The sequence below is a fragment of the Macaca nemestrina genome, chromosome 2 (genome assembly GCF_043159975.1).
Source record: "Macaca nemestrina isolate mMacNem1 chromosome 2, mMacNem.hap1, whole genome shotgun sequence".
Taxonomy (NCBI): domain Eukaryota; kingdom Metazoa; phylum Chordata; class Mammalia; order Primates; family Cercopithecidae; genus Macaca; species Macaca nemestrina.
In genome coordinates this window covers 142,713,801-142,735,331 of record NC_092126.1, presented here as the reverse complement: position 1 = coordinate 142,735,331, position 21,531 = coordinate 142,713,801, and the positions used below count along the sequence as shown (strand labels likewise).

At 35.1% G+C, this 21,531-nt stretch overlaps 1 long non-coding RNA gene across 7 annotated transcripts in view; it reads left to right on the top strand.

The window, feature by feature from the left end:
* Positions 1 to 21,531, top strand: part of LOC105477617 (uncharacterized) — a 502,411-nt gene that overhangs the window by 325,884 nt on the left and 154,996 nt on the right. For all 7 annotated transcript variants that reach the window (XR_011620199.1, XR_011620195.1, XR_011620200.1 and 4 more), the window contains one exon: positions 4,895 to 4,968. This is a non-coding gene — a long non-coding RNA (uncharacterized lncRNA). The remainder of the gene's footprint in view (positions 1 to 4,894; positions 4,969 to 21,531) is intronic.

Genomic DNA, 21,531 nt, shown 5'->3' with positions numbered 1-21,531 from the left:
CACTCTGAGAAGGCCTTTTTTTTTTTTTTTTTTTTTTTTTTTTAATTTCAAAGTGAACTTGTGGTCTTTTTTGTTTTTTTTGATTTTTATCTTTTGGAAAAGTCGGCGCCTGCAGCTGTGTTGCACTTGAGAGTTGGAATCTTTCATCCCTGACAGCAGGAGGATAAAAGGGGGCTTACCATGGTCTACTAAGGAGCCTTTCTTTAGCGTTAGGCAGCAATGGATGTAAGCAAAGGCAAAATGACCACAAGACTCTTGCTTTTTCCTGGGGCTGGGGTTGAGGAAAGGATAGAGCCCATTTTGCCCTACACTAATTAATTTATTTTGCAGACACAGCATTTGTCTGTTTCCAAGTCTGCCTCTATGCCCCATGGATGGAGTTCTGGTGGGAAAGCCCAGAGCACTTTGATTCCAGCCTCAGCCTTTGGCAGCCAAGTTCCCTTGACATCCAGGGCACTGAAAGGAAAAGTCAGTACAAGACAAATGGGCAGATGTTGAATGGTCTAAGGTAAAGTTTGAGACTAAAGCCTGCTTCACTAGTAATGAAAAAGTACCTTTTAGGTAATGCTTTTGCACCATATTTGAAGGTTAAAAGATTAGGTGGTTATTTGTTGTTTTAAGCTGGCTTTATCTTTACATATGCCCAGGAAATGAATAGTGGTAGTTTCCATTAGTAAATTTAATTTTCTTTTGAATTGATAATCAAAATAGCAGTGCTTCTCCATTTCCCTAACATATTCAGCATAGCTAACCTTCTAGATTTATTTCTGTAACAGTAGTGAATAAGGCTTTTCTGAGCTCAGGATTTTTGAGCATTTGCTGATGGTTAGACATGTTAGCTATTGTGCCACTAGGCTACAAACTAAGTTTTATCTTCTTTTCTTGACTCTTTCTTCTGTCCCCCAGTTCATTTCCTGGCATCCTGGAGGATAGCACTTTGTGAACTGGTAATTAAAAAGACAGGTTAAGCTGGGTGTGGTGGCTCATGCTTGTAATTCTAGCACTTTGGGAGACCCAGGAGGGCAGATCACTTGAGGTCAGGAGTTTGAGACCAGCCTGGCAACCTGTCTGTACTAAAAATACAAAAATTAGCTGGGTATGGTGGTGTGTACCTGTCCAAGTAGTCCCAACTACTTGAGAGGCTGAGGCAGGAGAATCGCTTGAACCTGGGAGGTGGAGTTTGCAGTGAGCCGTGATCACAACACTACACTCCATCCTGGGCAACAGAGCAAGACTCTGTCTCAAAAAAAAAAAAAAAAAAAAAAAGAGAAAAAAATCTGTGTTGATCTGTAGTTAGACAAGGGAAGAAGGGGCTTGACTAGAAAGTAAAGAATGCAATCAGGTTGGTGGCTAGGATAAGAGTGTTACATTGTGTCCCTTGCTTTTTTACTACGGTCTTTCTTAGTTTACTATTAGAGATACTTTTATCCTCATAAGAGATTAATTGCCCAAACAAATTATGAAAGGTCTCAGATGATTTCAATATACCTCTGATGCTTTCATTTTATTTTCAGTCAAGATTCTTTTGGAACCAGTGGACAGAAATCCAACTTACGTTAACTTGAATGGTAAAAGAGAATTTTTGGTTCACACAACTTTGAAGTAAAGGTTTATCACAGTTTTAGGCACAGCCTGATCCAGGGGACCAAGCGAAGTTATCAAGACTTGGTCTGTCTCTCACCTCTGTTTGTCTCTATGGATCTCATATTTTGTTATAGAATATAGGCTTTCTCTGTGCAACAGGGAAGATAGTGGGATAGTGTTTGATTCACATCCTTCTGACCAGTGACTCAAAATTCAAGCCCTTCCTCCATTAGCTCCAAATCTAACAATTCTTGGGTGAGGAATCTGATGGAACCAATTGCATGCCACACCCGGCTCTGAGGACAGGAGGACAGAGTATTACAATCCTCAGCCCTATTAGAATTGCCTGTTTGAATGTGGGGAGACATTGTTTAATTAAGTTTGGGTAGAGATTTTACAGTTAATTTTTATTTTCTTCTGCTGCTTGTAAGTGCATAAAAGATCACTTTTGCATTGCTGTGGTCTGAATAAGATAGTATGTAAGTAAGTTCTAACCCCAATATCAAGATTTGATAGTTGTATCTCATAATTATCATTTTTGCATGGCATAATAAACCTCGGGGCAGGTAGGGGTAGAATCATCTTAATTTTTCATTTAAAGAGACTAATCCTCTGACAGGTTACGAACTCAGAAGCCTTAAGAAGAGCCAAGCAAAAGAGCAAAAGCAATTGAATACACACTCTCTTTTATGTTCATTTTTTGGGGGCTTAACATTCTATGGGTAGAAATGAAATATTAAAATCTAAGTACAGTACATATTTCATAATTTACTTTGTGTATTATCAACAGCAAAAATTAAAATATAGACTGGGCTTCTCCAATTTTCCTCTTTGCTTTCCTTAGTTTTTCTAACTTCCACTTTACTCTTTTGGGAATGCATAAGAGTCAATCTACCAAAAAGTATTTACCTTCTGTAGACCTAAAAGTTCTTAAAGGCAGTAGGCTTATCTTGATTTACAGTAGGACCCATAGTAGTTAACAAAGACACTCACATGTAACAAGAAATAGGGGCTTAATGAATATATAAATGAATAAGTTTAAATTAATGAGTACATGAATAAATAAGTGAAGAAAAAGAGCCATAGTCTCTTCTGATTTTCCTACTTTACCAGGCTTTCAGTAAAATAATCATACCCAGCCACAAGAGAAAAGCAATTGCTTCATCACTTTTTCTTACTTTTAGAGTTGTATTTTTCTATATTATGCCAAAAATATTGTTATAGTTATTTATTTTATTTCTAGAGTTGTGTTTTGCTATATTATACCCAATGCTCTCATTTCAAGAAAAATACTGCAGCTCTTTATCTATTGCTGTATAACTAGTCACCCCAAAATTTAGTTGTTTAAAGCAACCATTTATTATCTCTTGCTATTCTGTGACTTGACTGTATACTGCTGGGTGGTTCTTCCACTACATGTAGTGTTAGTTGGGGCTGCAATGATCTCAGTGTTCAACAGGCCTGAGATGCTAAGATTGCTTACACACATGACTAGCTTTGGTGCTGGTTACTGAGGCTGCTGACTGGCACATCCTGGTTCTGCTCCCTGTGACCTGCTGCATGGCTTGGGCTTCTCACTCCACAGTGGTATGGTTCCCAGAATGTTCCAAGAAGGTGATAGCAAAAGCAGCAGATCTCCTTTGTGCTAGTTTGGAAGTATCTTAGTCACTTCTACCACATTCCATTGGTCAAACCAAGTCACAGGGCAAGTCTATACTTAAGGAGAGAACAATAGGTTTTGCCTTTCAATGAGCACAGTGACAAAGAATTTGCAGCCATCTTTCTGCTACAGTGGCATTTCTTTAGGACAAAGATATTTGTTGAATAAATTAATATACTCATGAATGAATGAAAGATATAGGACATGTCTGAATTCAATCCTAGCTCCATCATTTATTTAAAGTGTGGTCTGATCAATGTATTTAAACTTGCTGAGACTCAATTTTCTCAACTGTAAGTAGAATTGTTTTAAGGATTAAATGAGGTCACTATGTAAAGTATTTAAGTCTGATTCAGTTCTGTTGTATATACTCAAGAAATTGTTAACGATTATTGTTTTTGTTGTTATTATTAGTTGAATAGTTACAGATCTATAAAGGGCAGAAATAATCAACTGCACTCAGATATTCATTTTAAATGAAGTGTTAATGCCTTTTTAAAAGTAATCAGTACTGAGATTATATGAAAGCATCTTGGTATTCCCAGGTACTTGAATTAAACTCAAATTCCTATTTTTACTGATTGATCTTTTTTCCTGCTGACTTTAGTGATTGTTCTGTGGATAGGGTAGGCAATGCATCAGAACAATATAAAGGCTGGCATATTCAGGTCCAGGGCTGTCATATTTTATTGATGTTAGATTTGTGGAAGATACTTAGTAGAAAATGAAAAGCCTTATAGGTTTTTCACTTTTCAAAATTTGCTTTCAGTGAGTCAGAGTAAAAGATCAGAGAGATTTTTAAATAAACCTATTGAACTAATAATACGAGAACTGAAAAGTGAGCCAATCTAGTTTTCCTCCTGACTTTGAAATGGTGTTTCATTATTCACAAATAATCTTTCTGAACATTTTGATGCACTTTTATAAAAATAGGTTTTGAAATAGTACTTAAATATTCAGTTCAGGGGTCTTTCAGAAGTGAGTAACAATTTTTGTCTCATCACCAACGTGTGCTCATTACAACAATTTAAAACACATTTCTCGATGTGGTTGTAATTCTTGATAGTTCAATCTGAGGTACACTTCAGATGTTTAATAGTCTTATCTTGCCACAGTTTGGTACAGGTTGAGTATCTGTTATCTTAAATGCTTGGGACCAGAGTGTTTTGGATTTCATTTTATTCAGAATTTGGAATATTTGCATATACATATGAGATATCTCAGGGAAGGGACCCAAGTCTAAACACGAGATTCGTTTTTGTTTTATATACATCTTATGCACATAGCCTGAAGGTAATTTTGTACAATATTTTAAATAGTTTTGTGCATGGAAAGGTTGACAGCATTTTGACTGCAACCTGTCACATGAGGTGTGGTGTGGCATTTTCCACTTGTGTCATCATATTGTTGGCTCAAAAAGTGTTGGGTCTTGCAGCATTTGGATTTTAGATTTTCAGACTAAGGATGCTCAACCTGAAGCAAAGTTAGAACCATCATTTTGATAACTTGTTGTTATTTTATTTTTGGCTTTTTAAATTAGACAAGATTTTTGGGGTAAAGTTTCTTTAAGATACTTGCCATGTTCTTCAATCAAAAATGTGTTAAGCATATCTAGAAGGATTTAAAGCTGAATTTTAATGATTCTTTCAGGGCACAAAATAATATAAATTGAATGCCTACTGGAAGCCAGGAGAATTCAAGTTCTCAGAAACTAATACTTTAAGGTAGGTATTACTCATTAGCCTCATTTTGTAAAATAGAAACAAAGGCTCAGGGAGCTGAAAACACTTTTTCAAGGTCATATAACCAATATGGCAGAGTCAGGATTTAATGTAAGGTCTGCCTTGTTTCAAAAGGTTTTGGTCATCCACAATACAAAATACTATTTTTTAGGGTTGGTATCATCTTAACCTGTTCTTCACGATCATTTGAAATATTAATGATGAAAATTAGAAGGCACAGGAAGGGAGTTCAGTGTAAGACTAGTAAGCCCCAAGGGAAATTAATTGGAAAATTTCTAATTTACAATATTTGTACAGCCACAGAATTTTATAGAGGGGGAAGCATACCTTAGAGATGATCTGTCACATCTAATCCAACCTCATTGTGCATATGGTGAGGGTGAGATGCTGATTGTTTGGGTTCCCACAGTGAAAAGGAGGTTGACTGGATTAGAAACAGGCTTTCATCTCTAGAAAAAATATTTTCCAATCACTGGAAGACCATACCCCTCTGTAATACCAATGCTTTTGAACTTCTCTCCTATGCCTATAATATCCACCATTTCATGATGGTCAGGGATATAACTAGGTACTTTGCAACAGTATCTCATTTGGCTTCCATAGCAGCTTGTTGAGATAAATAGTATAATCCCCCAAATAGTAGTGAGTGTTGGAACTGGGAAAAACTAAATAAATATTCTTTGTCAATAGGTGAATTGGGGAGTCAAGCCCGAGTCTATTTGACCAAGCTGTGATGGCCCCCACGAAAAGGTTAAGTGTGGCAATCTGATTAGAAAAGAGGTTTAGGGGAGGGCACTTGAAGCTACTTGGATTGAGGAAGATCACAAGAATCCTACCAAGGTCTTAACTTAGAATCGCCAATGACTCTTTCCCAAGCACCTGCTGCTTGGAATCTACCTCATTACATGCTGTGCTGAAACCAGATAGTCAGGATTATATCCTGTGCCTGATTTTAAGGTCTTGTTCCTTTGGATGTTGTTGATTATGATAACTCTGTTGTAAAAAAATAACGAATACATTTTAGGCTGTTTGCAGAAAGGCGAGTGAATTAATTTTGAATCTGTGAGTGATAACAGTGGGTTATCAAGAAAAAAACTGGAGCAAGTCCTACTAAGCTTCTAAGAAGTAGTTCACTTATATGCTATGTTAAAATTTTTCTATTCTTATCTTTATTTCTTTACATTTCCTTTGTTCTTTACCTTGTGCTCCCGATTCTCTGTTCTCTCTCTTAACAGTAACGTTACGCAACTGCCATTTTTTTTTGTACCCATTGCTTCCTTGTATTCTCCATCCATCAATCAATAAGCCTTGGGCTTCCAGGACTCTGCTTCTTTGGATCCAAGCCTGGCCTTCCCTCTCTGTTATTTCTGGTGCATCCAACCTCTAATTTTAACTTTGCTTGACCCTATCATGTAAAAATGACTATTTAGAACAAATCATTTTAACCTACTCAAACTACAGCATTAGCACATATTGAAAATAAGTCTGTATTAGGACAATATGAAATCATTCTGGCTTGAGTATATCAGAATCAATAAAGTAGTAAACTCAGGACAAATTCAAGCTTTAGGAATTTTGCATCTCTCTGTATATGCATATCTGTGTATATGTATACATATTATGCTCGGCTTGCTAGGTTCTAATGTTTACAGACATACTTCAGATACAATGTAGGATTCTCTTTTGCTATTCAGTATTTTATTTTGTATTGGAATAACCTATATTGTTCACTTTGGGGACTTTGAAACTGAAGTACCTAGGTTATCATCCACTATTAGCAAGTGGACTTCATGGAATGCATATTGAGTACAAACTTCATTCTTGGTTTTAGCTTGCTTTTATACTCTATTTGCCTTTTGCTTCATCTTGTTTATTTTACTTTGACATCTTTGAAATTGCTTTAAATTCCTTTTAGAATTAAATACTCTCTCTCTCTATATATATAAACAATAAAACATATATACATTAGAGTTAAGTATTTACACTTAACATTATTATTTATGAGCTATTTAGAGATATATTTAATTTACTTAGCTTGAAAATAGTCACTTCTTAGGCTGGGCACAGTGGCTCACACCTGTAATCCCAGCACTTAGGAAGGCTGAGGTGGTTGGATCACTTGAGGTCAGGAGTTCGAGACCAGCCTCTGCTTGGCCAACATGGTGAAATTCCGTCTCTACTAAAAATACAAAAATTAGCGTGATGGTGCATGCCTGTAATCTCAGCTACTAGGGAGGCTGAGGCAGGAGAATCGCTTGAACCCAGGAGGTGGAGGTTGCAGTGAGCCAAGGTTATGCCACTGCACTCCAGCCTGGGTGATAGAACGAGACTCCATCTCAAAAAAAAAAAAATAAAATAAAATAAAAAAATAATCACTTGTTCCTAGTAAGCAGAAAGAATGTTCATTGTACTTAATCTGTTGTCTGTTTCTAGCCACAGGGGTTTGTGAAATGGGAGAAAAAAGAACAGAAAACAAGGAACAGAAAATAATCACTTTAAAATAATTTGCAAGGCTATAGACTCCATGGTATATTAATTTTTCTAAACCTGTTAACAGTTAAAATAATTTTTTTTATCTTTATCTTGAAGAGGTGGATACAATGTCTGAAAGTATTTCTAAGAAAAAATTTTAGTTTTATTTTACAAATGTAGTGGGCAGCAATGTATAAGTAATAAATGTATCATTATTTAGGAAGAAGAACTAAAGGCTATTTTTTGTTTCAACTAGAAGTTATGAAGAGTTGGATTTTCCCTGAGGAGCTAATTATTTGCTGAGATTACTATAGTAACAGATTTTACAAGGAGATCAAGATTCTGGTAAATAGCAATTAAAAATAACTATAGATGTCATTTAAATGGAGCACTGAAACCATATAAGCCTGTTCATTTTTTTAAAAGAATTGCCAAATATATAAACGATTATATTAATTTTGAAGGATTTTTTAAATTAAAAATTTTATAATTATGAAGTAACATTTGAATTTTTTCTGATTGCCTAGTTTCTTGGCCTACCATTATAAAGGCAATAACATTTTATAATTTTCAAGTTGGCATATAAAGTTCATACTCTTTCAGAAGATGTCTTTGTAAAGCACCAAGAGTTATATTATATGGTTCATCCATAATGATCATCCATATGTTGACATCGTTGTAAAATACTACCTTTGGGAATATTCCATGGCAACATATGCTTTCATGAGGTACTTTCGTATTTTCTAGAGTATGTGTTCTGGTAGTGAACCTTCTGTTTCTTGTCCTTGTGACCAGAATCTATTCTCTCTTTTTCTGGTAAGAGAACCAGGTTTTTGTGCAAGAGGAAACTATTCCTCCCTTCCAATTAGTATATATAATTCGGATGGCCTTGAGTCCACCTTCTAATCACAGGGTCTGAAACCCAGGCTTGCCCAAAGAGAATACTCACATGCTTTGTCAGGGATGGGTGTATGACCCAAACCATGTTATGGTCAGTGAGCATAAGTCCTGCCATATTTTGCTGGAGCTTCGGAAAGAGGTTCTTTCTCTTCGTTAGGGTTGGTAAGCTGGGAGAATGTCTGTGTCTATAACCAGACATACCCAAGGATGTTCTAGCTACTTGCACCACTATTTTACCTCATTTTGAGGTATTATTTTACCTTATTTTGCTTACACTAGTTTGAATTGTGATGATATCATTTGCCAAAAAGGTTGGAAAATTCAGATTGAATTTTAGATAGTCCACTGTACTCTGGGTTACAATATGTGATTTAATAACAAGATACAGTTTTACTAAGATGAAGCCCATGTTTTTTGTGAAGGAAATTATTGAAGCAATTATCAGGAAAATTCAAGGAAAAGTATTCTTAATTACATATTTTCCACCTAATTATTTGCATTTTAAAAATTTTTAGTAGAATAGTATAACTTTGACTAATATTAATCTTGAAAGGATGAAAGGAAAGGAGCAAAAGTAAAATGTCAGGAGCACTAGATTAAGAGTGAGAAAATGAATTCTGCTGGGTGGATGTAAAAGGGAATATTCAAAAAGCATGGAGTTGAGCTCTACTGGGCAACTAGCTTAAGATCCAGTGGTCTGGCTGGGCAGACATTCCAAGCCTGCTTTGGTAGGCTTCTGTTTCCTCTTCGTTCCCCTCAATATGCTCTTGTATCTTGGTGACATCTTAATATTTTTTAAATCAGTAGCATAGTTTCCTACAGACCTTTCTGTTATGAAACAGTCTTTATAGTCTCCTTTTGTGATTAGGATTTAATAATTCAGTTACAGCTGGGATTCTTCATCTCCCCTCTCTTTGCTATGTAGGATTTATATAATTTGGAGGTTATCTGTAATGATGTCTTTGGGCATTGTGAAAACCGTGTAATGAGTCTCAGTGATAAATCTGACCTAGAGAAGTTAGAATTACCTAGGATTCTTCTGGGAATATTTTTCAGTCCTAACTGGATAGTGTGCTATAGCAAACAAAGTCAATCCTCTACAAGTCAAGATGCTTAGATCTTGAAAAGAGATATCAAATCTCATCTCTTTTGTGTCTCTTGATAATGGCCCCTACTCAGCTTTTTATGGATTGTGGTTTGCTAAGGTTATAGTTGGAGGAAGAGCACAAACTGGGAGTGAATTGGGAAACATGTTACTGTGTGTGCGCGTGTGTATATATATATTTGTTAACATATATATATTTGTTAACATATGTATATACACAAATATACACACACACATTTATATATGTCAATCTCTTGTTTATTATGAAGGGTTGTGATGTGACCTTGCTAACCCATATATAATAATATGAAGAAAGTCTCTTGAGTACCTGAAAACTAGATGTATCTCTTTTGTCTATTTGTCTATGCCCACTGACTACTTGGAGGTCAAAACTACTAAGCAGTGCCTGTTATTAGTAACAGGTTCTATTCCTGTTACTAAGTAGCCTTGACCTTGAGCAAGGCACTTTCCTTATCTGGATATTTGCCACAGATATTTTAAGTTATAAATTTTTTATTCTATGGGAATCTTTTGTAGGTCATTCTAATCTTAACACCAGAAATATTTTGAGCTGAAAAGTGTAGTCATATTATTTGATATTTGAGCTGAAAAGTGGGTAGTCATATTATTTCAGTTTCTTTAGCATTTCTTTCTTGCTTAATTATCTAATGTTGTTCTCTGTATCCTTGGGGGAGCACAGCACACTACATTAACATAAATATTCTAACTAGAGAGAAAACTGAGTGATGAATCCATTATTCTATATGCTTATCAAGAAAGATTACTGTGAGTCAGAGCATCCTTCTGAGACATTTTGTTTATTTTTGATACAGGTTGTCCTTCATGTAACCTCCACCTTGAATTCTCTCACCTTGGTGATCTTCAAACTAGAACACTAACAGGTTCCTTTTATGTTGCCACTTGTTATAAAGATAGACGGTTTCTGACAATAACTTGTACAGATTTGGTGACATGTTTGAAAATAACGTAGCATTTCCTAGAAAAGTACTGTCTTCTGGACGCATCATTGATTTTTTTCCTTCTACAATTCTGTTTCTTACCAAGTGTACTACCAGATTTCTTATCAATCTTATCAGAGATATGAGAAATGCAGTATTCCTCTGGGAATATTATTTGTGTTGTGTCTTTCCAAAAATGCAACGGACATAGAGACTCTATAACTTCATACAATCTTTCAGACAGAGTTGGAATACTAAAATTGTAGAACAATTGTATATTCTAGCTATAAAACAACCACTTGTTAATTTTAACGTTAATTATCTTAATTATTAAAATAAAAAAGAGATACTTTCAAAATTTATATCAGTAAATTGGCATCGTAAAGTAGTGATTATAATGACTTCAAGGTTATGAATGATAGCTATTTAAGGACAATTAACGAACAGAACACTTCTGTGTATTTTATGCAAGAGTTAATATTAGTTAGGATAATCTACTATCTTAGAAAGTTTAGCTTCATCTACGTTTGCTTTATACATAGAATGCTAAGGCCGTATGGGAACTTATCCAACTCTTACATTTTATAGATGATGAAACTGACCAAAAAAAGGTAAATGATTTGCCTAAAGTGCATCATTTACCTTTTTTCATCAGTTTCATCATCTATAAATGTATATAGTGATAGAGATGAGAAAAGACCACAGATCTCCTAATAGTCACTTACTTTTTTATTTTAAAAGATTCTTTTATAAATAAAGACAAATTATTTTCATTCTTGGGGCATTTTAGAGTAGGTATCTTTGGGAGTCTCCCTTATTTAATAATACACGTTTTAGTAAAAAATTGAAAACAATAGCATTTAATTAAAAACAACAAAAGATCAGTTTGTAATTAAGTTAACACAGATACCAATCTAAGCCAAGTATTACTTTTGTTTTTTATACCCAAAGCCTATGTTTTCAAAATGTAAAGAGCCTTTGGCTCTTTTCATTTCTCTTTCCTATGCCTTCAGAAAGTTGGTCACATTTCTTCAGGTCTATAAGAGCTGACAACTATTGTAATGATTTTATTCAAGAAACCAGGGATGAATCCTAAAATGGACAGTTTATAATACACAGACATAAAAGAAATCTTCTAAAGGCATCTTTTATAGTGTTGTTCACTTATTTATATTGTGGATATGGCTAATTTAACAAGTTTTTTTTTTTTTAATTTTAGCTGTGGATTCAGTATAGTGTTTAGAATTATTTTCTGTCTTTATGCAAATATTTGTGCAGATATGTATTTGTGTAGAATCTTTATTTGTGGTAATCACAGGTAACATATGCACAAAAGTAATGTACATATTTTAAAAAGCGTAAGCATATAGCCAGTGAATTTTCACAAAGTGAGCATGCCTATTTCAGCACTATGCAGATCAGAATAAAACGGTATCAACTCTTGACAACCTCCTAATGTGCCCTACCAGTCTTCAGCCATGCCTCTCACTTACCATGCCCAGAATCAGCTGTTCTCCTGACTTCTATAATCACTAATTAGTTTTTCCTGATTTTGACCAATACATTAATGGAACCATATATTAGGTACGCTTTTATGAATGATTTTCTTCATTTAATGTTGTATTTGTGAGATCTATCCATATTGTTGCAAGTGACTGTAGCTTGTTCATTCTCATTGCTGTGTGGTATTCCATGGTATGAACACATCATAATTTATTCTATTATTGATGGGCATTATGTCATTTGGCTATATAGATAGTGCTACTCTGAACATCCTGCACATGCATCCTGCACAAATATATATATTTCTGTTTGATAAATACCTAGAAGTAAAATTATTGGGTCATAAAGTATATATGTCCAGTGTTTGTAAATACTGCTGAACAATTTTCCACATTTTTATTCCTAGCAGCAATATGAAAATTATAGTTTTTCCCCAATTTCATCAACATTTTGAATTGTTAATCCTTTAAATCTTGCCATTCTGAAGGTCTGGAGAAAAGGGAACCCTTGCATACTGTTGGTGGGAATGTAGATGGGTACAGCCATTGTGGAAACAGTATGGAGGTTCTTAAAGGAATTAATAACAGAACTACCTTATGATCCAGCAATCCTCTTCCAGGTATTTACCCAAAGGAAATGAAATCACCATCTTGTAAAGATATGTGCACTCCCAAGTTCATTGTAGCACTATTCACAATAGCCAAGATATAGAAGCAACCTAAGTATCCATCAATAGATGAATGGATAAAGAATTCAGTTTTAAAAGAGGATAAGATTCTGCTATTTCCCACAACATGGGCAGACCTAGAGGATGTTATGCTAAGTGAAATAAGCCAGACATGGAAAGAAAAATATGTCATACTCTCACTTATATGTGGAATCTGCTGGGTGGGTTGGGCAGCAGAGGAAGGTCAAACATATAGAGATAGAAAATAAAATAGTAGTTACAAGGGTTGGGGTTGGGAGGAGAAATGGGGAGATGTAGGTCAAAGGATGCAAAATAATAAATATGATGGATTAACAAGTCAAAAGATCCAATGTAAAACATGAGGAATATGGCTGATAATAGTGTATTATATTCAGGACTTTTGCTAAATGAGATTATAGCAGAGTAACTATGTGAGATGATGGATTTTTTTTTTTTTTTGTAGTTTTGCTCTTGTCACCCAGGCTGGAGTGTGTGGTGCAGTCTCAGCTCACTGCAACCTCTGCTTCCCGGGTTAAAGTAATTCTCCTGCCTCAGCTCAGCCTCCCAAGTAGCTGGTACTACAAACACCTGACACCACACCCAGTGAATTATTGTTATTATTGTTATTTTTAAGACAGAGTCTCGCTCTGTCGCCTAGGCAGGAATGTAATGGTGCAATCTTGACTCACTGCAACCTTCGCCTCCTGGGTTCAAGTGATTCTTCTGCCTCAGCCTCCCAAGTAGCTGAGACTACAGGCGCCTGCCACTACACTTGGCTAATTTTTTATATTTTTAGTAGAGACGGGGTTTTACCATGTTGATCAGGCTGGTCTTGAACTCCTGACCTCAGGTGATCCACCCAGCTCAGCCTCCCAGAGTGCTGGGATTACAGGCATGAGCCACCGTACCTAGCCGATGATGGATATGTTAATTTGTTCCACTATAGAAACCATTTTACTATATATCTTATAGCGTCATGTTATGTACCTTAAATATATACAATAGTATTTATTTTATAAATATTGCCATTCTGGTAGTTACACAGCAGTGTTTTATGGTGGTATTAATTTGCATTTCCTTGAAAATTAATAAAGTTGAGCACCTTTTCAAACATTTATCAACCATTCAGAATATCCTCTTTCGGAAAGTGCTTGTTCAAGCTTTGTACCCATATTTTTTTCTATTGAGTTACCTTCTTCTTATTATTATTTTGTAGGATTTTAAAATATATCTATACAAAGTATACATATACTGCAAATAACATTTTCTACTCTGTGGCTTGCCTTTTAAATATCTCTTTTGGTGAACAGAAGTGCTTAATTTTAATGTACAATTGACCCTTGAACAACATGGGGGTTTTTACCTCCATGAGGTGAAAAATACATGTTTGGCCCAGCGCGGTGGCTCACGCCTGTAATCCCAACACTTTGGGAGGCTGAGGTGGGTGGATCACCTGAGGTCAGGAGTTCAAGACCAGACTGGCTAACATGGTGAAACCCCGTTTCTACTAAAAATACAAACAATTAACCAGGCATGGTGGCACGCACCTGTAATCCCAGCTACTTGAGAGGCTGAGGCAGGAGAATCACTTACACCCAGGAGGCAGAGGTTGCGGTGAGCCGAGATTGCACCATTGCACTCCAGCCTGGGCAATGAGAGTGAAACTCCATCTCAAAAAAAAAAAAAAAAATAGTGTTTAACTTTTGACGACCCAAAAACTTAACTACGAATAGCCGACTGTTGACTAGAAACCTTACTGATAAACAGTCAATTAACACACATTTTTTATGTTATGTATATTACATAATGTATTCTTATGATAAAGTAAGCTAGAGAAAAATGTTATTTAAAAACTCATGAGGAAGAGAGAATGCATTTTTAGTATTGTATAATATTGCTCAATATCATGAATTTACATTGTCTGTTTACAAGATGAATTGTTTATCTGACATGGTGGGCAACTACAGCTGCAGACTTCATTCTGTGGTACATATCAAACAATTCAACATTTTATTGGAATGCCGTGACTTTTTCCTCTGCTTTTTGGGAGCACTTCCAGCATCACTAGTGTCATTTCATATGGGTCCTTTTGGTGTTATTCTAGGTTTATGGTATGGCGCTAAACACAGTGAAAAATCCCTAAGAACTTTTTATTGCAATAAACAATTTACTGGAGAGAGGAGCTGCTCAAGCAGAGATGATTACCATCACATTGTGTTTTAAGTAGATACGTGCAACACTTGAGCTCAGCAGAACAGCAACAGGAGGTAGCTACAAAATTATTACAGAAGTACAATATGTACTACAGTTAATTTTATGCATTTATGATTTAATACTGTATCTTTATGTTTGTTTACATTTCTCTCAACTGTGAATATTGCCATGTAAGGTCTTGTGTTTGTATGCCTAAGTTTTGATAATTTTAACTTTTCGTAATAGATTTGCATATATTTTATGGTATTAAATTATAAAACAGATTAGAATCTACATATATTTTGTGCATTCATGACATACATAACTGTTTCTTTGTTTCTTTTGATATTTTTGGGCTATGCTACGTGGTTCCTCTGTGAGTTTTTTCAAATTGTGGCAAATCTCCAAAAAATTTTCCAATACATTTATTGAAAAACTCTGCATATAAATGTGCCTGCACAGTTCGAACCCTTGTTAGTCAGAGGTCAACAGTAGTCCAGTTCATCAATCCTTCTCATTATGGTTAGTGTCTACTGTTCTGCTTAAAAAATCTTTGTCTACTCAAGTCATAAACATATTTTCCTAGGATATCTCCTAGAAATTTGTGGTATTACTTTAATATTTAGATTACAGTTAAATTAAGTGGTCATATGTGTGTAAGACGGTTTTGATTTTATTCCATTTATATATTTGTCTATCCTTAGGCAAAACATTCTATCTTAATTATAGTTTTGAATAGGTCTTCTTATCTGGTAGCATAAGTCCTTTAGCTTTGTTCTTTTTCAGGTTATTCCTAGATATTCATGGCCTTTTGCATTTGTATATACATTTTGCAAGTAGCCTATCAATTTATATTTTTAAAATGCTAGCTAGAAATTTGATTGTGATGATGCTGATCATCAATGCAATCAGCATATTGCATGATGCTGATGAAATAGGGATAATTGTCATTTTTACAATATTGAGTTTTCTATTAATAGTTCACAAACATTGTATAGCCTTCTACTTAATTACTTTTTCTTTAATATGTCTCAATTATTTTTGTAAAATAAGCTTTAGTTTTTAGCTCAATTCTAGTTTCACCACCAAATTGAGAGGAAGGTTATAGATTTTCCATCTACTTTTCTACTACTCCCACATACATAGCCTTCCCCATTATCAATATCCTGTACCAGAGTGGTACATTTGTTGCAATGGATGAACCTACATTGACATATTATCACCCAAAGTTTATAGTATACATTAGGGTTCACTTTTAGTGTTGTACATTCTATCATTTTGCATAAATATCTGATGACATGTATCCACCATTATTCTATCATACAGAGTATTTTCAGTGCCCTATAAATTATCTGTGCTCAAGTGGGCATGGTGGCTCATACCTATAATCCCAGCACTTTGGGAGGCAAAGGCTGGTGGATCACTTGAGGTCAGGAGTTTGAGACTAGCCTGGCCAACATGGTGAAATCCCATCTGTACTATAAAAATACAAAAAGTAGCTGGGTGTGGTGGCAGACACCTGTATTCTCAGCTATTCAGGAGGCTGAGCCAGGAGAATCTCTTGAACTTGAAAGATGGAGGTTGCAGTGAGCCCAGATTGCACCACTGCACTCCAGCGTGGGTGACAGAGCAAGACCCTGTCTCCAAAAAAAAAAAAAAAAAAAAAAAAGAGAAAAAAAAAGAAAAAAAAGTTTTCCATGCTCCATCTATCACCTATTCATTCCTCCCTCCCTCCTAAATCCTGGCAACCAGTGATCTTTTTACTGTCTCCATAGTTTTGCTTTTTCCAGAATGTCATATAGTTGGAATCATACAGTATGTATCCCTTTCAGCCTGGCATCTTTCACTTAGTAATATGCATTTAAGTTTCCTCAATATCTTTTCATTAGCCTGATAGCTTATTGTTTTTTATTACTGAGTAACATCTCATTGTCTGTATCTGCTACAATTTATGCATTTACCCATTGAAGGACGTTTTGGTTGCTGGCGATTATGAATAAAGCTGCTGTAAATAGCCATGTTCAGATTTTTGTGTGCACATAAGTTTTCAACTTATTTGGATAAATACTAAGGATCATGATTGCTGGATTGTATCATAAAAGTGTATTTAGTTTTTAAACATTTTAATAATATTACTTTTAATTGACAAATTGTAATTATATACATTTGTGGATTCCAATATGATTTTTTGATAGATTTATACAGTGTAAAAAGATTACGTCAAACTAATCAGCATAGCAGTCATGTCACTTACCTACCATTTTTTATGTTGAAACACTTGAAATTTACTTTTAGTTATTTAGAAATATACAGTACATTATTATTGATTACAGTCACCCTGCCATGCAATAGATCTCAAAACCTATTGCTCCTGTCTGTCTGAAACTTTGTACTCTTTGATCACCATCTCCCATTTCCTCCCTCCTCAACCTCCTAGCCTCTGGTAATCATCATTTGACTTTCTACTTCTATGAGTTCAACCTTTTTATATTTCAAATGTAAGTGAGTTAATGCAGTATTTGTCTTCCTGTACACAGTTTATTTCACTTAGCAAAATGTCCTTCAGGTTCATCCATGTTGTTACATTTGAGAGTGTGTTTAGTTTTGAAAGACACTGACAGATTGTATTCCAAAGTGGGTGTACCATTTTGTGTTCCTACAAGCAATGAATGAGAGTTCTTGTTGTTCCACATGCTCATGAGTATTTAGCAATGTCAGTGTTTTGGATTTTGGCCATTCTATTAGATATGTGGTAGTATCTCATTGTCATTTTAATTTGCAATAACCTAATAATGTATGATGTTGAGCATCCTCTCATATGCTTATTTGCCATCTGTATATCTTCTCTTGTGAGGTCTCTGTTCAGGTCTTTTGCACATTTTAAGGTAGGGTTTTTGTGTGTATGTTTTCTTATTAAGTTTTAAGACATCTTTTAAGAACCACAGTGTTACTAGACTTAGGGTGCCCTTGAAAGCAGAAACAACTTAGATCACAACATCCACGTTCTTTCAAATATCTGGAAAGGACAGCTACAAATAAGCCCAGATAGTGCATACTACGATAAATACTGAGCTCTTCAATGCCCAGACAATGAAGAACATCTACTAGCATCAACACCATCTAGGAAAATTTGACCACACCAAATGAACTCAATAAGGCACCATGGACCAATCCTGGAGAAACAGAGATATATGACCTTTCAGGTAAAGAATTCAAAATACCCATGTTAAAGAAACTCAGAGAAATTCGAGATAACACAGACAATGAATTCAGAATTCTATCAGATAAATTTAACAAAGATATTGAAATAATTTAAAAGAATCAAGCAGAAATTCTGGAGTTGAAAAATGCTATTGGCATACTGAAGAATGCATCAGAGTCCTTTAATAGTGGAGTTAATCAAGCAGAAGAAAATTAGTGAGCTTGAAGACAGCCTAATTGAAATACACAGTCAGAAGAGACAAAAGAAAAAAGAATAGAAAACAATGAAGCACACCTACAGGATCTAGAAAATAGCCTCGAAAGGGAAAATCTAAGAGTTATTGGCCTTAAAGAGGAGTTAGAAAAACAAGGGTAGAAGGTTTATTCAAAGGGATAATAATAAGAACTTTCCAAACTTAGAAGAAAATATCAATATGCTGGTACAAGAAGGTTAAACACCAAGCAGATTTAACCCAAAGAAGAGTACCTCGAGGCATTTTATAATCAAACTCCCAAAGGTCAAGGATAAAGGAAGAATCCTAAAAGCAGCAAGAGAAAGAAACAACATACTATGGAGCTCCAATATGTCTGGCAGCAAACTTTTCAGTGGAAACCTTATAGGTTAGGAGACAGTGGCATGACATATTCAAAATGCTGAAGGGGAAAAACCTTTAACCCGAGAATATTATATCTGGCAAAAATGTCCTTTAAACACAAAGGAGAAAGAAAAGTTTTTCCCTGACAAACAAAATTGAGAGAGTTCCTTAATACCACAACCACCCTACAAGGAATGCTAAAGGGAGTACTTCAATCAAATAGAAAAGGATATTAATGAGTAATAGATAAGCACCTGAAGGTATAAAACTTACTGGTAATAGTGAGTACACAGAAAAATACAGAATATTATAATTCTGTAACTGTGGTATGTAAACTATACTTGTACCAAGTAGAAAGACTAAACAATGAACCAAGCAAGAATAACAACTACAACAACTTTTTAAGACATAGTCAGTGTAACAAGATATAAATAGAAATAATAGAAAGTTAAAACTTGGGAGGACAAAGTTAAAGCAAGTTTTATTAGTTTTCTTTTTCTTGTGTGTTTATGCAAATACTGTTAAATTGTTATCAGGTTAAAAAAATGGATTATAAAATAGTATTTGCAAACCTCATGGCAGCCAAACCAAAAAACATACAATGAATACACAAAACATAAAAGGCAAGGAACTAAATCATATTGTTAGAGAAAATCATCTTCACAAAATCAGGAATGAAAGAAAGAAGGGAACAGCACAGAACAAACAGAAGACAGATAACAAAATGGCAGGAGTAAGTTCTTATTTGTCAATAATAACATTGAAGGTAAATGGACTAAACTTTCCAATCAAAAGTCATAGACTGGCTGAATGGGTGAAAAAAACAATACCTATTTGTCTGTTGCCTACAAGAAACACACTTCACCTATAACGACACACAGACTAAAAACAAAGGGATGGGAAATGATATTCCATGCCAATGGAAATCAAATGAGTAGGAGTTGCTATACTTATATCAGACAAAATAGATTTCAAGATAAGAACTGTAAGATGATACAAGGAAGGTCACTGTATAATGACAAAGAGGTCAATTCAGCAAGAGGATTCTATTAGTCAGGGTTCTCTGAGGAACAGAACTAAAGGATATATATATAAATGAAAGGGAGTTTATTAAGGAGAATTGACTCACACAATAACAAGATGAAGTCCCATGACAGGCTGTCTGCAAGTTGAGGAGTAAGAAAGTCAGTAGTGGCTCAGTCTGAGTCCCAAAATCTCAAAAGTAGAGAAGCTGACAGTGTAGCTTTCAGTCTATGGCCAAAGTCCTGAGAGCCGCTGGCAAACTACTGGTATAAGTCCAAGAATCCAAAAGCCAAAGAACTTGGAGTCTGATGTTTGAGAGCAGCAAGCATCCAGAATGAGAGAAAGATGAAGGATGAAAGACTCAGCAAGTCAGCTAATTCCACCTTCTTCTGTCTGCTTTTTCTACCCATGCTGGCAGCTGATTGGATGGTGCCCACCCATATTGTGGATGGGTCTTCTTGAGGGTGGGTGTTTGTCTCCCAGTCCACTGACTCAAATGATAATCTCTTCAGGCAACACCTACAAACACCCAGATACATCCAGAAACAATACTTTGCAGCCTTCAATCCAATCATGTTGACAATATTAACCATCACAGGGATATAACAATTTTAAATATATATGCACCCAACACTGATGCACCCAAATATATGAAGGAAATATTATTAGAGCTAAAGAGACTGATAGGCCCCAATACAATAATAACTAGAGACTTCAACACCCCACTTGCAGCATTAGACCAGTGTTCTAGACAGGAAAACAACAAAGAAACAGCAGATTTAATCTGCACCATATACCAAATCGATCTAATAGATATTTACAGAACATTTCATCCAACAGCTGCAGAATGCACATTCTTTTCCTCAGCACATGGGTTATTCTCAAGGATAGACCATATGTTACATCACAAAACAAGTCTTAAAACATTCAAAAAATTGAAATAATATAAAGTATCTTCTCTGACCACAATGGAATAAAACTAGAAATCAATAACAAGAGGAGTTTTGGAAAATATAGAAATACATGGAAGTTAAAATATGTGCTCCTGAATGACCAGTGGGTCAATGAAGAAATTAATAAGGAAATTAAAAATTTTCTTGAAACAAATGATAATGAAACACAACATAGCAAAACCTATGGACCATAGCAAAAGCAATAGTAAGATAGAATTTTATAGCTATAAGTGCCTATATCAAAAAAGAGGGAAATTTTCAAATAGGCAACCTAACGATGCATCTTAAAGAATCAGAAAAGCCAGAGTAAACCCGACCCAAAATTAGTAGAAGAAAGGAAATAATAAAGATCAGAGCAGAAATAAATGAAATTGAATTGAGGAAAACAATACAAAAGATCAATGGAACAAAAAGTTGTTTTTTTGAAAAGTTAAACAAAATTGATACACCTTTAGCTAGACTAAGAGAAAAAAGAGAAGATCCAATTAAATAAAATCAGAAATGAAGGAGACATTCTAGCTGATACTGCAGAAATTCAAAGGATTATTGTAGCTACTATGTGCAACTATATGCCAATAAATTGGAAAATCTAGAAGAAATGCACAAATTCCTAGCCACATACAGCCTACCAAAATTGAGTCAAGAAGAAATCCAAAACCAGAACAGACCAAGTAACAAGTAATGAGGTCAAAGCCATAATATTAATAAAAAGTCCCCTAGTAAAGAAAAGTCCAGGACATCAGGGCTTCAAGGCTGAATTTTACCAAACAAGAACTAATACCAATTCTACTCAAACTATTCGGAAAAATAGAGGAGGAAAGAATACTTCCAGACTCATCCTGTGAGGCCAGTATTACCCTGATACCAAAACCAGATAAAGACAAATCAAAAAAAGAAAACTACAGGCCAATATCTCTGGTGAATATTGATGCAAACATCCTCAATAAAATAC